This window comes from Sceloporus occidentalis, unplaced genomic scaffold, assembly GCF_023333645.1.
Source record: "Sceloporus occidentalis isolate IW3139 unplaced genomic scaffold, rSceOcc1.0.p SCAF_3, whole genome shotgun sequence".
Lineage (NCBI taxonomy): Eukaryota > Metazoa > Chordata > Lepidosauria > Squamata > Phrynosomatidae > Sceloporus > Sceloporus occidentalis.
In genome coordinates, this window is record NW_028316983.1 from 147,477,802 (window position 1) to 147,493,854 (window position 16,053).

Consider the following 16,053-nt stretch of genomic DNA (forward strand, 5'->3'; position numbering starts at 1 on the left):
AACCCACCCTGCTTCCTTTTAAGCTATTCGACAGGGGGAGTTTATGACTTTATTTCCCCCAAAGGTTGGCAAGATTATCTCTATAGGCGCCTTCCCACCAAATGATAAAAACAACCATATATATATATATATATATATATATATATATATATATATATATATATATGGAAAACCTTGGGCTCAAGGCGCCCCCTAAAGGCGAGAGAAAGGATGGAGGAGAGGAAGAAGAAGAGGAGGAAGAAGAGGAGTGGGTGGGTTGGAAAAGAAGCAGCAGCAGCAGCAGCACACACACACATATACACAGAGATAAATAAATAAATAAATAAATAAATAAATTCAGATCAGGAAGGGGGAGGCCATGATAGACAGACACTGAAGGGGTGGGTGGGTGTGGGGTGTGTGGTGCCTGCGCATGTGTGGCTTTTGAACTGCCCACAGACTGTCACAGAGAGAGGGAGGCGAGGGAGGGAGGGAGAAATGCAGCAGCCACAGCAGCAGCAGCAGCAGCAGCAGCAGCCTTAGTGCTCCAGCTCCACTCCCAGCCAGGCAGCCTACAACCAGGAGACCCACAACAACACACCCCTTCCCCACACACTACTACTCCTACTCTCTTCTGTCTCTCTTGGCGCTTGGTGAGCCTTACTCCAGCAGCAGCCTTCGAGGAGTCACCCAAAGGGGGGCCAGGAGGAGAGAAGGAAGAAGGTAAGACCCTGAGACCCCCCCTTCCTCCCTCCCTCCCTCTCCACCAGAGAGAGTTTCCTCCATGGCCATTTGGTGCCATCTCCTCCTCTTCCTCCTTTTCTTTTCCTTTTTACGCCCATCTTGCCACACTGGGGGCTCTGAAACGTGGGGGTGTGGATACTAATTCTCTCCCCCCCCCCACATTTTTACACAATAGGAGAACTGGATGTAAGGAGAGACCCGCCCTAAGTGAGGCTCCAGATGCCCACTTTGAAAGGAGAGGGAAAAGAGGCACTTGGGAGGAAAAAGCCATGCAACAACCAGGGATGGCAGGAGAAGGAATCATGGACACGAGGCGTCCAGGGATGGGTCGCTTTTGGACAGGCGGAGATAGACAATACAGACATGTCTTTGAAAAGACCTGGGTCTTTTTTGTGGATCTGGGATGTTATCATGTATATAAAATGGGGTGACTATATATATATATATATATATATATATATATATATATATATATGTAGTGTGCGCGCGTGTGTGCATACATACATATATGTGAGTGTGTACATATATATGTGTGTGCATGTGCATATTTGAGGTGTGTGTGTGTAAACGTACTCTCTGTTTCTGTCTTATCTATCTGTCTAGCTATCTAATATATTTCTCTGTCTAATATCTATCTGTCTGTCTATCATCTATCATTATTATATTTCTCTGTCTAATCTCTCTCTAATATATTCCCATATCTCTATCTGTATCTCTATCTAGATGAAGACGCACGCATCCATTGCAAAAAATACTCGCCCTCTGTGTGTGTGTGTGTGTGTGTGTGTAAATGCACCGTTGTGAAAAATGGGACGTGCACCCACACACATCTTTCAGAAATCTTTGCTTTCTCTCTCTCTCTGTATGTACACACACACACACACACACACACACACATACATAAATGCACCCTCTTTTTTACCTGGGGAGGGGAGCTTTCTTTAAGGGGGGAAATAGAGGAAGGGGAGGTTGTGGTGGGGGAAGGAGGGCCTCCATGTTGAGATCAAGGGATGGGGAGGAAGCGGGGGGAGATGATGGAGCGATGGGTTTCTCAGCTCAGCTCTGCAAGGAAAGGGGCTTTGTTTGTTCGTTTTTATTTCCCTTCCCCATCTGTGTTACCTGTGGAGCGCTTTGGGGAGAATCGTGGGACAGGCATTGATTGGGAAGAGTTCAAATCCTCCCCCCTCCCTCCAATGTGAGGATGGATGGGGGAGAGATGGAGTGGCCAGGGAAGAAAAAGAAAAGATGAAACCCCCTCCTCAAATCAGTTTAAACCCCTTTCTTTAATTCTGGCATGTGGTTGGGTCCCTCCTTTGCAACCCTAAAGGAAACAGTGGATGGGTGTATTGGCAGTCCCAAGTGTAATTATTATTATTATTATTATTATTATTATTATTAGCAATAATAATATTAATTATTATTTTTAGTATGAATAATAATTTTAAAAACTCACACCAACTAATGGATGAAAAAAAAAAAAAAGACAGGATGAATGAATGAAAGAAACCAGACACATTGGTGGCAATTGTAATCTCCCACACTGGGCTACATGCAGACTGACTAAATCTGCAAGAGCTCTTTCTCTGTGTGTATGTGAGCATATGTATGTAGCATCTTCTCAGCCTTTCAGATTAGAGTTGTTGGCTTCACTCCCAAAATATCCAGAGATTCAGCAACCCCCTTTCCTCCCTTGACATCCCAACTGCTCTCTTCCTCTCTCTCTCTCTCCCCCCCCCCCCCATAGCAACAGTGTGTGTGTATGTATGTGTGGTTGTGTGTGTAAACCTTGGCTTCTGCAGTATGGCTCTCTTCTCCACGCCCTGCTGGAGTTGAAATAGCGGTTCTGGAGACGCAGCGCCTGGAGGATGGGCTGCTTTCCCTCCACTAGGATGCTTTTTTTTGGCCCAGCGGTAGGTGAACTCACACCCAGCCCATCTGCCACATCTGCTAGGAAATAGATGGACATGCACACACACATACACCCCTCCTCCAGTTGAGCCTCTCTTTTGCAGTACTGCAGGGGAAAATGAATGAACCTCTCCTGTAATTACCTATTCCTTTGTCTTCGCCTGGCGCATGCGCATGCGTAGGAAAGCAGGGTGTGGAAGAAGGGACCAGGCGAGCCTCCTTTCCTCTGGTTAAGCCGGGCTCATCTCAGGACTGGAGGAACAAAGGCCGGCATCTTGAGATGGCAGACCTTGGAGGAAAGCCACTCGCCCCTGCATCCTTCCTCCATGAGCATCTTGATCAGTTCTCCATTGGGTTTAAAGGGTGGTGGTCTTTGAGGTTCACATTTGCAATGCCACCTGAATGAAATGGCCTTTCGTACCCAAAAAGGAAGAAAACCCCCCTTCATTATAGATGTGTTCAGAGTTGTCAGTGTGGCATTACTATTATTGCTGGCACTGGTGCTGTTTTTGCTCTGTTGCGGGGGGGGGGGGGGAAAGGGGGATAAATTCTTACTTTCAGCTCCCTTTGAGATACGTGGGGGAAAAATCAGTTGTAAAGAAATGAGTGGGGTGGATGAGAGCCCTGGTACAATTTTCTGTGTCTGATATCTTGCAAGATGGCCTGCGAAGGATTCTGCCGAGAACAGGGGCATCCATTTCATAGACCGATTACTATCTGCTAGGCTGGCCATCTTGTCTGCAAACATGAGGGGTCCTCCTCGAACGGCACTAATTAGGCCAATCCATTAAAGGAGGACAATTAGATGACTTGGGTGCGCCTTGTACATTTAAATGCCACATTGAATGATATTGTGAAGAATCTGTCACCATAGGAGGCATTCAGGCACACTGAGCTTGCCAGATTTATCCATCCCTCCTGTCTTTTTCCTGTCTGATTTCTGGGGTGGAGAGTTGAAATGGAAAGAGATATTCAAAAATCTCTCATATTTGGGTGGTCTCCTCTTGACATCTGGTTCATTTTTTTCTCTTCGTTTCACTTCTCTCTCTGTCCAGTTCAAGGAATGTGATTTGCCAGGATGCATGGTGGTTATGGATGACCGTTTCCCCACATTTTTGCAACAGATGTTGTGGGAAAATCCTCTTCATTCCTTAGCAGATGATGATACAGATGACTGACTTGCTCCCAGGGTAGCTTGGTCATCAGTACAGGCTTGAATCTGGGTTCCTGCTGACAACTTGGCCTCCTGGAGTCGTTTCTGAGGCCCTACATTCTCTTTCCATTAATAAGCCAGGGATTTGTGCATGTAACATTGGCTTAGATATGACAGTTGGAGAGGACCAGAATCATTTTACACTCGCCGACCGCATCAAGGTGAACATTTTACCGTCTGTGCTTATGTGGAAATATCCTCCTTACTGCTTGGGAGGCAGGAAAAAAAAGCCCCCACAAGTTCCCTGGATTAGTTTCCCTCTATCAGCACAATCATTCTAGTGGAAATAATAGCAGTGAACAGGCTGAATGTGCAAGGTTCACCCAAACATGGATCTATCCAAGGATTTATTAAAAGAAAGGAACTGTCACATTTGAAGAGAATACCCATTTCTAGGCCCTGCATATCTGCCTGTGTAGCTGGGCCAACTGAACATTGTCGCTTGGAATGCTGATTGGGTAACCTCTGTCCACAGCCTTCCAAACAATCAGTCCATCAGTCAACAGATGATTGCCTTGGCCACAAGACATAGCAAAGTAGTGACAGCATTTATCAGAAAGCATCCAGATTTCAGTCTGGGGAAAGGAACAGGTAGGTTAGGAAAGGGCAGGGCAACATTCCCAGCAACTTGAAAAGCCTGTTGTTGGAAATACTTCATTCCCCACCCCCTGCAAAGTTTGTGTTGGGGGAGAGGTGGAATCTAGCAGCACCTTTAAAACTGATTTATTTCAGTTTGAGTGGAACTATAAATCAGTTAGGGGCATTTCTTCCTACTCAGATATAGTGCCATGATTCCACTTTGACTGCAATGGTTCCATTCGGTGGAATCCTGGGATTTGCGCTTTAGGGAGGGGCATTTAGAATTCTCAACCAGAGAGCTCTAGTGCCTCACCAAACTACAAATCTCATGATTCCATTTGATGTTGCTATGGCAGCTGTGGAATCATGCTATAACTGTTTAGTGTGAAAGGACCCTTAGTCTTAAAGATGAGGTTAGATTTCCCCTTTCCCCCCTCTCACCTTTCCAATGTAACAGACTAAATTCTTTACTGCTTTCTTTAAAAATATCTATGTTGCCAAAAAAAGTAGTACACTTCAAAAGCATTTCTTGTGGTTTCTCTTTTACAAACCTCATAATAACGGTAGCACATGTATCCACAGTCACCATAAAAATAAAAGAAGGCGGGGGGAAGGGAGGGATTTCTGCTTTTGGCATACCTGGTACATAAGCCCAATCTTAACTCCTTGTGCTGAGATGCTGGACTGACATGTAAGGCCTTCTCAAAAAACCTATCCTGCAAATGAGTGAAATCTCTTCCAAGATGCAATCCAGGATAAACACATTGTGCTTTTACTTGTAGTGAGTTGTACTTTTAAGTATAGAAGGCCTTGCTCCACAGTCAAATAAAGCCACTACAAGCTCCCAAATGAGCTGCCCTCTTCCTCATTTACTTTGGTACATGATCATGTGTCCAAACAGGTGATTGGGTAACTAAGGAAGTTTGGTAGTGCAATAACTGTTGGTAGTGAAATAACTGTATCACACACCACATTGTTTCTTTGAAAAAAGTGATCCAAGTAAGCATGTGCCCCCTTCACTGCACATTGCTAAAATCTTGCTCAAAGGATCTAAATTTACTCAGATGTGATGTCTGAAATAATGTTTATAACCCTGTCTACATTCTTCTTCTCTAGGACCCTCCCTTCTAAATATTTTGTGTTTAAAAAGAAACTGTAAGAGAAGAAATCATTCCACTTTTGTTAAGGCAACTGGAAATGATGTCTTAAGAGCCCTCCCCACGTTACACCAACTAAAATTTCCATCCACTAAGATGGCAAAAGTAGTAACTGCAGTTGGATGTTAAAAATAAAATGCATTTTCTACAATGGTCCTGTGTTTCTCTGTCTTTCAGTCCCCTGTTACAGCTGATCTGATCTGATACTATGTAGGGTGTAGTTGAGCTTAGAGAAACACATCATATAGAAAACAGAAGTCTCTCTCTCTCTCTTTTAAAAACAACCCATAAACATTTGTTGAAAACCCACAACACTGTATAAGATAGAAACCTCTTCTCTCTTTAAATCATTAGCAGTTTCACTTCTGTGTTAGTAACTGGTGCCAGATCTTTTTCAGCATAGCAACCAGAAACCTGTTTCCTTTAGGCCAATGGAACTTGGTTCCACATAATTATTTAGGACTGGGTACATGTTGACTGACGAAACTGTTCAGTCAGAATTGTTAAGAAAGAATAGCCAAGTGTTGGGCATATTTCTTTAGAAGTGACTCTAGCCAAGTGTTGGGCATATTTCTTTAGAAGTGAGTACAGGGGAAGTTAATTCCTGGTAAGTGAGATTTAGAGAAGTCATTTGCCATTACATATTTGCTCAGAAAGAAATCCAAGCAAATTTAGAGGGGCTCGTTTCCAAAAGGTGTGCAGAGAGCACACTTGGAAGCATGCTTATTTGGGTGTAAATTCCATAGATAGCATTGTGAAATCTTTACAAATAAACATGATAGGAATTGGGGGGCTAGTCTATCACACTCTACTAGACCATTTATTCCATAGGCCTGATTGTAATGTGAAATAATGGATTTAGTGAAAGCCTAGGTATTGTCTTTCCTGGTGAAAAGGCCATGATCCTAACCCTCAGGGTTTATAAGGAGAATTATAAGGCTAATATATAAGGCTCAGAAATGACAATGTATTTTGAATTAGTTTTCTTTTTGGTACAGGGCACTGTTTCTGTATTCCCCCAGTACCTATTTCGTTCCATGTTCCTTCTGCCCTCCTTTGTACTTTTTTGTTCTTGAGCAAAGAACAGGCAGAAAATATTGTATAAACCAATCAAGTGTCTGTCTGTCTTTTGAAAGATTAGCGTTGTTTCCTGGGAAGACAGAGTTTGTACTTTCGTGGGGGCACCATGAGCTATAGACCTCTGGTTTTATCATTGACTGCTGGTTCATGAATCTTGCCTGGCCATGATACTTTTGTAGCATGGCTGGTACAATGCCAAGCCATTGTTGTGCTAGTATATCTAACCCTTTATTCAATCAGTGCATTAAACATCTGGAAGTAATGGAGCCCAAGAAGCAAAGCTCTATTCTTCCCCTCCCTCCTCTCATGACTTAGCACACAAGGCTTGACTTTCCATCCCAAGATAGAAACAGGCTGAATACCTGCTGAAAATGCAAATGTTACATCATTCCCTCCCAAACTGGATCTTTAGCTCTACACTCCAGATGTTACATGTGAGGTGTACCTGAACCATTGTCCATTGGGTATGCAATAAAGGAATAAACAGATTTCATTAAAATTAAGAACAGGATGCCAGACAATTGAATGTTGTCATTGTGTCCTTATTGCTGTCTCCCTCAAAGTCCCCCCACTACCATCATTTGTCACACTGTAACATTCATCACACATGTTATAGTGGAAGTATTAGAAATATTTGCTAAAACATTAAAACAACAAGTTCCATGTATATCTTCATTGGACCAAGACTTTGGTCTTCGATTTGCAATGCCAAACATCTGTCTCAGAACATATGCATTTACACCAAAGTGCTTCTGGGCATGTTCATAGTTCATTTATTCCCCTAAGGCAGCAACTGGGAAGTTGTCAGGGATTGGATGGCAGCTTCCCTTTAATGACTATAAAGATCATCGAGGGCTCCCTGGTCGTACTTGAAATTTTAGAAACAGATGAGCTCCCCCTACCATTTCTGTTTTTGGCAACTCATGAGTTACTGAATGCCCTGTCATGTACGAGGCTCTGTGCATTTGCAAGTTCCCACTGACCATGGCCTTAACTTCCACAAGCTCCACCATAATCAAGCAAATGATAGACTGGTTCTTCCTGTCTTATAAGTCCACTATGACTGGAAGTGTACATCCTGCTGTCATCTCTGATGGGGGAGAGAACTTGATCCAGTGCCAGAGCACAATGCAAGTACCACAAATATTACACCAAAACTGGCACCTCATGATATGGTACAGCCCTCTTCCAAAACATGCAGAAGTATTTGGTATCCTAGAGAAACCACTAAAATGTATGGTACTGTAATGCACATATTGTGTACTACATACTACTAGTAATGGCTTTCAGGAATATAATGCAGTGGCATGGAGATCCTGAGCATGGCCACAGTACTGTATGGACTAAATGCTAATAGATGTTACAGCACAGGGATGGAGAAGTGGGCATAGCAAGTACAATGCGTATGCATTCTTGATTTGATAGATTAGTGGGATGATTGTCTAAAGGCTTAGGGCTGAGGCCACATCAGAAATGATAGATGGGTACATGGTTCTTGGAAAAGTTACTTTTTGGACCAGATCTCTTGTGGTTTTTGGAATTTATCACACAGGGAAAATTGGAGGTTATACAGCGATTATCCCATGAAAACTGCACAATCACGATTAACATTTTCACATGGCATTGCGATTAAAGTGCCATTATCCTGGGAATAAACAGGCAATAAACAGCAACAAACAATTCACAGGGAAATACCGTGAATGATTTGTTGCTGTTTATTTCCTGTTTATTCCTGGGATAATGGCTCTTTAATTGTGATGTGTGTGAAAATGTTAATCACAATTGCATGATTTTCACACAATTTTTACTGTTTACCCCTCTCCCCCATTTTCCCCTTGTGATAAAGTCCTTAGTTCCAAAAAGTATTTTTTCTAAAACCTGACCATGACATGATGGTGAGGCCCTGGTCCAGTACAGAAACAGGATTTGTACTAAGCTTAATTGAAGGATAAAGCTGACAAACATTGCACTCAGATTCACAGAAATTTGCTTGGGAAAAAATGGGTGAATCCATTGCTTTAGAAAGACAGGTTTATGGTTATTAAATTATGATATACAACAGCAACAGTCAGCTGGTCTGACAACTCCCCACCCCAGACATTCATAAGTAGTTTTTAAGGGGATGGAGTTTGAGAACTGCTGGTGTAGCACAATATAATATCTAAGAAGCCAGAGTAGACCAGAGCCATAAGGTAAGAACTGAGGTCAGAAAATGACATGGGAGCAGAAGCAAATGCAACATGATGTGAACGTTGAAATACTAGAGCAGTGAATAGATGCATCTTCTCTGCTTTTGTATGATGATGATACAGTGATTTGGCTGTTACCCTGGTGGAGTCTCTTAGCGGTTTTTTGGCAGTGGCAACAGCAGCAGTACTCTAAGGATGCTTCGTCTAGTGTCACTCTGGAGCATTGGGGGAAATTCTGATTGAGTGCTCAGAGACTCAGCCAGCTGGCTAAAGAAGGTGTGGGTCAGATATCAAGTGCTGGGTGGATTTTCCTAGTGCAGTGAAGCCCTAGCCACTATCCTAAGATGCCAGATTCTGATCCCAAACCTGGTGGGAACTTTGGGTACTCAAATAAATCTTTAATTATTTAGTTAATGGATTATTTGTGGCACAGCAACAATTCTGTGATGGTACATTACTGTGTGGAAGTTATTGTCGTTGGTGATGTTTTCCATATCTGATTTTCATACTGAATTTTCAGAGGTGTATGTAGTTTACTTAATAGCACCCAGAGCAGTGCTATTTCACACAGACACAGAATACAGTGCTACCTCGGGTTACGAAATTAATTCGTTCCGCGGCGCCGTTCGTAACCCGATACATTTCGCAACCCGAAAAGGCGCTGGAAAGCCGCTAGCCGCGCTTCACATTTGAATTTCGCGCCGAAAAAAATTTCGTAACCCGAAAAAATCTTCGTAACCCGGAACAGTTTTTTCCAATCTAACTTTTTCGTAACCCGGAAATTTCGTAACGCGATCAATTTGTATCCCGGGGTACCACTGTACACTAGCAAGAATCTTTAATGCTGCGCTATCATATTCAAAGAATCAGCTGGCAACCTATTAAAATACTGATTTCTGTCAATTCAACTATTTTTCAAAGAGTCATCCCATGGACATTATATTTTCGTTTCTCACTGATTTTGTTGAAAAATAAAATGTGTAGAACAGAAAAGGGCTGAGGAAGATGTCTTCCTTTCAGGCAGTGCTTTCTTCCAGTGAATGAGTGTTTTGGATTAAGTTGTTGAGCCGATTCAGGAAATACAGTTTTGGGGGAATGAGCTGAAGGAGGGGGAACTGGCTGGCCTTTTTCTTGTCAGTCAATGCAAATTGTAGCCAGGCAACAATGAATGAAGTCAAGGATCAAATTCTTGAAAGCATCAGAGATTTGAAAATAGAAACCATATGGAATGCAATAGAGGCTTAATGCATTAAGAAATGGTCTCAAGATATGGTATGGGGGGGGGGGGGGAGAGAAGCCTATCTGGAGAATGGAAAGCACTCGTAAAGTCAATCTTTCCCCTGCAGCATTTTAATGTCATACATGGCACAATTTGCTGGACTCCTAGAATCTGATGGCCCCAAAATACTTCAGAGAGATACATTTATTTCAGAGAGATACATTTGAATAGCTATAAACTGTATCTGATGGTTTTTCAGGTTGAATGTAGCAAAACAAAAATATGGAAAATTGTTTCTATATGGACAATGGGTTTCAGTGTTGCAGTTTTGCTACTATCTGAAAAATAAAACCTTGTTTCATTTTCAGATTATCTTGACAACTCATAAGAAGAATCAAGGAATCCTAGTTTCCGACATGTGTGAAACAATGCAGCTTGTACTAACTCCATAACATTTTATTAAATAGCACAGATGATTTTGTATGGATCCTCTTGTAGTCTTCCCAAATATTTGTAGAATAACCTGGAACTTCCTGCCCCTCCCACCCCAAGCAAACATGGTTTCTCATAAATCACAGATCCTACAGTTTTGTTTCATTTTTAAAAATTAAAACAAACAAACACTTACTTCAAATAAAATTTGTTGACTGCTTGTGATCATTTGTGTTTGCTTTCTCCTGAACCAATTCCTCCCTTGTTGAAAGATGCCTCTAGTGACAACACATGAATGGTAGATGAAATTAATTTATATGGTTTTTTTGGAAGGTTATGGGGCAGTAGCTCCCTGTAGATAGTAGAACTTGTAACAGTTGCTCTTTTTTATTACAATTCCCAGAAACCCACTTGCCATGCTGGCTGGGGCATTCTGCATTTGGCAAACCCCCCAAAATAGATTTTACAGACTCTGATAGAGAGCCCTAGAATGGTAGTCATGACGCCATTCTTAAATGAAAGGCATGTGTTGCCATATCTGCTGTGGTTGTGGAACAAAGAGGGGGGCTCACCTCCTCCATTTTTGTCATAGGCCCCCCATGTTTCAATACTAAGGTAAGTTTACACCTTGGGCAACATTACTTTTTTAGACTCTTAACTCTGAGTCTTCCAGCCAACATGATTGGTTCTGGGAGCTGGATCTAAAAAGTAATATTTTTGCACTTTGGATTGGTTTGGTCCACTTACAGAAGGGCATTTTTGATTTGATTAAACAGCCAGCACCATGATTTAGTTGTGAAATAAAGGTCAATCAGCTAGTTATAGCACTTACATTTCTATACCACTTTATAGTGCTAATCACTCTCTAAGCTGTTATATATTCCATTGGTCAGATGTTCAGATAGAAGCTGGTTATATAGTATAGTAGATAGAGGGTTGGAAAAGATATCTTACATAGCATCAGTGCTGGCTTCAAGTTTCAAGCCCCCTCTCCTCCTACTAAGCACCTGTAGGGGACCCTCTCTTGTACAGTGGACCTCTTCAGTCCAATCTGATAATGGGAGAGCTCTAAAGCTGGTTGGAAGTTGGTGTCATGGTGCTCTGACACAGCCAATGCATTGTCAATCCAGTTCTGGAATCTTAAATGGTGACATAGGGCCTGTACAGACTGGCACTTTGTGCTGGCCTGGGCCCGAACTAGGGTTGCCCGAGGGCTGAGCATTTACATGCTCCAAGCCCTTTTCACAGAACCTGAGCACCATCTTGGCACATGCACGACCAGACGGGGTACGCCATGATGACGTTGCTCATGCGTAGTGTCCAAATAGCACCACGCATGAAGGGCATCATAAGGCCATGCTGTAGCGCTGGGAATAGGAGCTGCGTTTTGTTGTTCCTTTTTGAAGTGAGTTGGGGGTGTGGCATACGGATGCCACATCTCCAACCCAGCACTTTCAGGGGCAGCACAGAGTCACCATGTTAGCGCTGTTGATTGAGCCCCTTAGAGACCCAGCCATGGTAGGTACTTCTCAGGATAGATGTCAGTGCATGTGGTCCCAGCTGGGATCCTGGCTCCTGTCCTAGGACGTCAGGTCATGATGCTTTCTCTTTTGGACATTCTAATGCATATCCATGAATCTATTTATTTATTTGATTTATATCCACTTTTCTTTCAATACAGGATCTAAATTGATGTACAGTATAAGTTGAAACAAAATAGTTAAGCCATTATGAGGTATGAAAGTTAAAAAGCACTAAACTATCAGTCCAATTAAAATATTAATTTAAAACAATTAAAAACATATTAAGCACATATTACACATTAAAACCATATTAATATTAACATATTAACATATGTTAGATGTATGTTGTTTCCTGAGCTACAAAAGCTCTTCCCTAAGCATCCTGCAATTTCTAAAGTCTGTTTTTCAGGGTGTCTCTTTGTGATTTTCATATCCTGAAGCCTCCAAAGAAAGGAGGGAAATACACATATCTCCACCATCACAGATGCCCAGTGCCTTGCTGTTCAGTTGTCCCAACTACCTACCTACACTATGCATGTGCTTCAGTAGTAGTGGGTTTCACCCGTGCCATCACACAAAGCTCAGCAGCAGTGGAACTTCCCTACACACACACACACACACACACACACTGAAACCATGAAGAGATTTCCTTCCATGCCTCTCTTTCCGCCCCTCAGTGGCCTGAGGACAGAACAGATTTGGGTAATGTGCCAAAATGAAAAACTCTTGGTCCTTCTGCTGCCAAATGAACAAGATGGTTTGATGCTCCAGTGAAGCAGGGTTGTAGGCTACTGGTCCAAAGCTAACCTGCTGTGATGGATTTCCTGTAAAACCTCTTCAGGCATAGAGTCCATTTCTAAAGGGAACAACTTGTGGTGCCAACAAGATAAGTGTAAGACAATTGTTTTTTTCCAGAGAAAAATAGAAAATTTAGTAAATCATCCACCATTTCCTGTATTAGATCCAAATAAAGACATACATAAAGACTATTAAAAGGATACACTTAAATGTCCATTTCCCATGCATAGCATACTTCCACTGTAGTAGTAGTAATAATAATAATAATAATAATAATAATAGTATTTATTTATATTCTGCTTTTTCTCAAGGTATCAAAGCAGATTACAGCATTATGAATATAAAATAACAATATAAAAATACAATTAAAAACCCCTAATCCCCATCGCAACCCATCACATTTATGATTTATCCAGTGGAATTGAAGTGTTTCATACTAATATCTGTGTGTTCAAGAAAAACTTACAGCAGCCTTCCCCAAATTGACATCCTTCAGATGTCACAGAAAGTCCCAGTTCCCTATGCTGGCTGGGAATTTTGGGAAGCTAAAGTTCCACATGTCAAGGGCATCAGGTTGGTTAAGACTGTACTGTAAGATAGTTAAATATGTATATTGATAATTTTGCTGATTCTTGTTGAAGCAGAAAGATGCTGACTTAGCTGAGGGGATCTAGTGAGTACTAGCCTGCCAGACAATTTTAATTGAAGAGATCTTTCCCAGAAAAAAGTGGACCAGTAATTCGGGTTAATTTTTTTTTTTTTTGGTTAAACTTCTGCTCAGCCAATGCTCATTTAAGTGAAATGTTGCTTGTTGTGACTGAGACTTAACAACTGTCCAGTTTCTTACATTCTTTCTTCACCTCACTTGGGGATAAAATCGACCCATGCCCAGAACACACAGGCCAAATGACGTGGATTCTGGCCGGGTTAAGAGTGTAGTGTTCAGATGACGCATGCCCCAAATGTGGCTGAAATCTATGCTGATGCTGCACCATCCAGGAAGAACTGAGCCAAGAAGGAGCGGATAGGATCTGCTTCTTCCAGGGACCTGGTTCAGGGCCGCAGCAGTGGCCTGGATCGGGGCTGGATGTGCACAGTTGTTGCGACTATGATGTGATCGGCGCTGGTGTGGCCAAGCAAAGCTCTCTCAGGCCCATCTGTATTGGTCCATAGTCTATTGTGCCTTTCTGTGAACCTTCCTCTGTCAACCTACTCTTCCTTTATCATTCTCTTCTTCCTTCTTGGTTTCCTTGGTGGATGTCTTTGTACCATTCAAAATATTTCAGGATGAACAGAAAGCTCTTATATGTGTTTATTTGTGGCCTCCTTGCTGTTCCTTGCTCTCCCCTTCACCCAGAAAGCATCACTTTGATGACATTTGTAATTTCTCTGTTTCCACTCCAATCACTTTTGGAGCCTCGAGAAATTTTGCTGTTGCTGTTGCTGATCGATCTATCTATCTATCTATCTATCTATCTATCTATCTATCTATCTATCATCTATCTATCTATCATTTGCCCATTTGTTTCTTTTGCTAATGTTTAAATAGTTCACATATTTTGTCTTGAATAATCCTTCTTACTGAGACTTTTATTTTCATTTTTATTGCATTTATCATACCTACAGCTAAATGTGCCATTTTCTTTCAGTGCTACCTTCCTTCTGCTCTGCACTCTGTGATAACTCTGGATAGGTATCCAGACTACCTATTTAAATTAGTTTAATACTAATTTCTCCTCCCCTAAGGAATCCAAGTAACCATATTTCTCAGAGATGAATGGAAGTTTTCATAGAATTCTTGACATCCTTAGTACTCTGTAATTCCCAGGAGCCTCCATGGAAGCCATGATGGTGAACTAGTATAAAACAGATTTGCTTTTAATGAAGATCTGTTCCAAAGTTCTTGTTTAGTTATTTCTGTCACCTCCCCTTATTCCTTTTGTCATATCTTACTGGGCAATTCATCCAGCATGTGTTGATTTGTGCTAAATCTTCCAAGCCTCTCCTCTCCTTCCAGAACCATGTTTTCTCTTCTAGTGATTTAGTGTTTGTATTGTATATGGCACATGATGTGTATAAAATGGGTTGGCAAGAGTCAGCACTGTTGTGCAGTCTGGAAAGAGTCAGTTAGTTCTGTGCAGAGCTTTGAAAAGTTACTTTTTCAGATTACAGCTTTTCAAATTCCCATCCAGCACAACCAAGGTCCATTCTGGTTGTGGATTCTGGGGGCTGACATCTAAAAACAGTAATGTTTCCAAGCTCTGGATACTCCTTTTATAACTATGGCAGTCCTAAAGAAACATACCAGTCATTCTGCCCAGTCCAGAAAGATTTGGACTTGCACTCTTGAACACAAGCCTACATGCTTCCTATGGCAAACCTTTGATGAAACTGGGAGCAATTTCTGAATCTGGTGTGTTATAGCCTAACTACTGTTTAATGGCCAAAATGGCAACAAAAATGCAAAAAAAAAATATGTTTTTTTTAATTTCCAAGAACCATGCTTCCACATAACCTAGCTCTGTGGATCCCAGCCAGTGATATTATTTACTCTAGGAAGATTTAGAACTGGGATAGTTATAAAACAGAAGGGCTTCTTGGTGGTGCAGAATATTCTTGCCTTTTTCAGAGATGCAATAAGTGACTTAAAACTAGAAATCCAAAGTTTCATTAAACAAATAGGAGGTAACAGAACCTAGACATTACATTCAGATGGACAAAAGGAATGAAACAGCCCCAGAGATGCTTCAAATATGGCACATGCATTGCATGTAGAACACCCCATGTTAAATCCCTGACATCTCCAGTGAAATCAGGTAGCAGGGCTGGAAAAGACCTCCAGTCAGCAACACTGGACTTGATCAAGCAATAGTGTAACTTAAATATAATACAGCTCTTCATAGTTGTAGATACAAGGCAACAGGTTGGCTCCTAGCTTTTCTTTCACTAATGGAACAAATGTCACATTTATAGAATGAATCCTTCCCTTTCTCATCTGCATCTACCTGTAACTGCCCTCCTGCTCATGAAAGTTGCTAATTTTAGGAATTGTATGAGAAATGATGCAAGGGGTTGTGGACATTCAGTTAGTCTTCTGTTGTTCCAGATTTTCAAATGCTTTTAAAATGCCCCAGTTGCGCTTTTCTTTTCCTACTTTCTCCCCTTGTCCTTAGCTTACTTCAGTTGCTGAAAATTGAATTCAGATTGCCAAAGGAACAGACATTCACTTAAC

At 41.7% G+C, this 16,053-nt stretch overlaps 1 protein-coding gene across 1 annotated transcript in view; it reads left to right on the forward strand.

Annotated features, from left to right (window-relative positions):
* The first annotated feature begins 485 nt into the window (after positions 1-485).
* Positions 486-16,053, forward strand: part of BASP1 (brain abundant membrane attached signal protein 1) — an 83,940-nt gene continuing 68,372 nt past the window's right edge. Inside the window, exon 1 of the mRNA XM_089516577.1 lies at positions 486-702. The gene's annotated coding sequence lies outside the window, so the exon portion shown is untranslated. The remainder of the gene's footprint in view (positions 703-16,053) is intronic.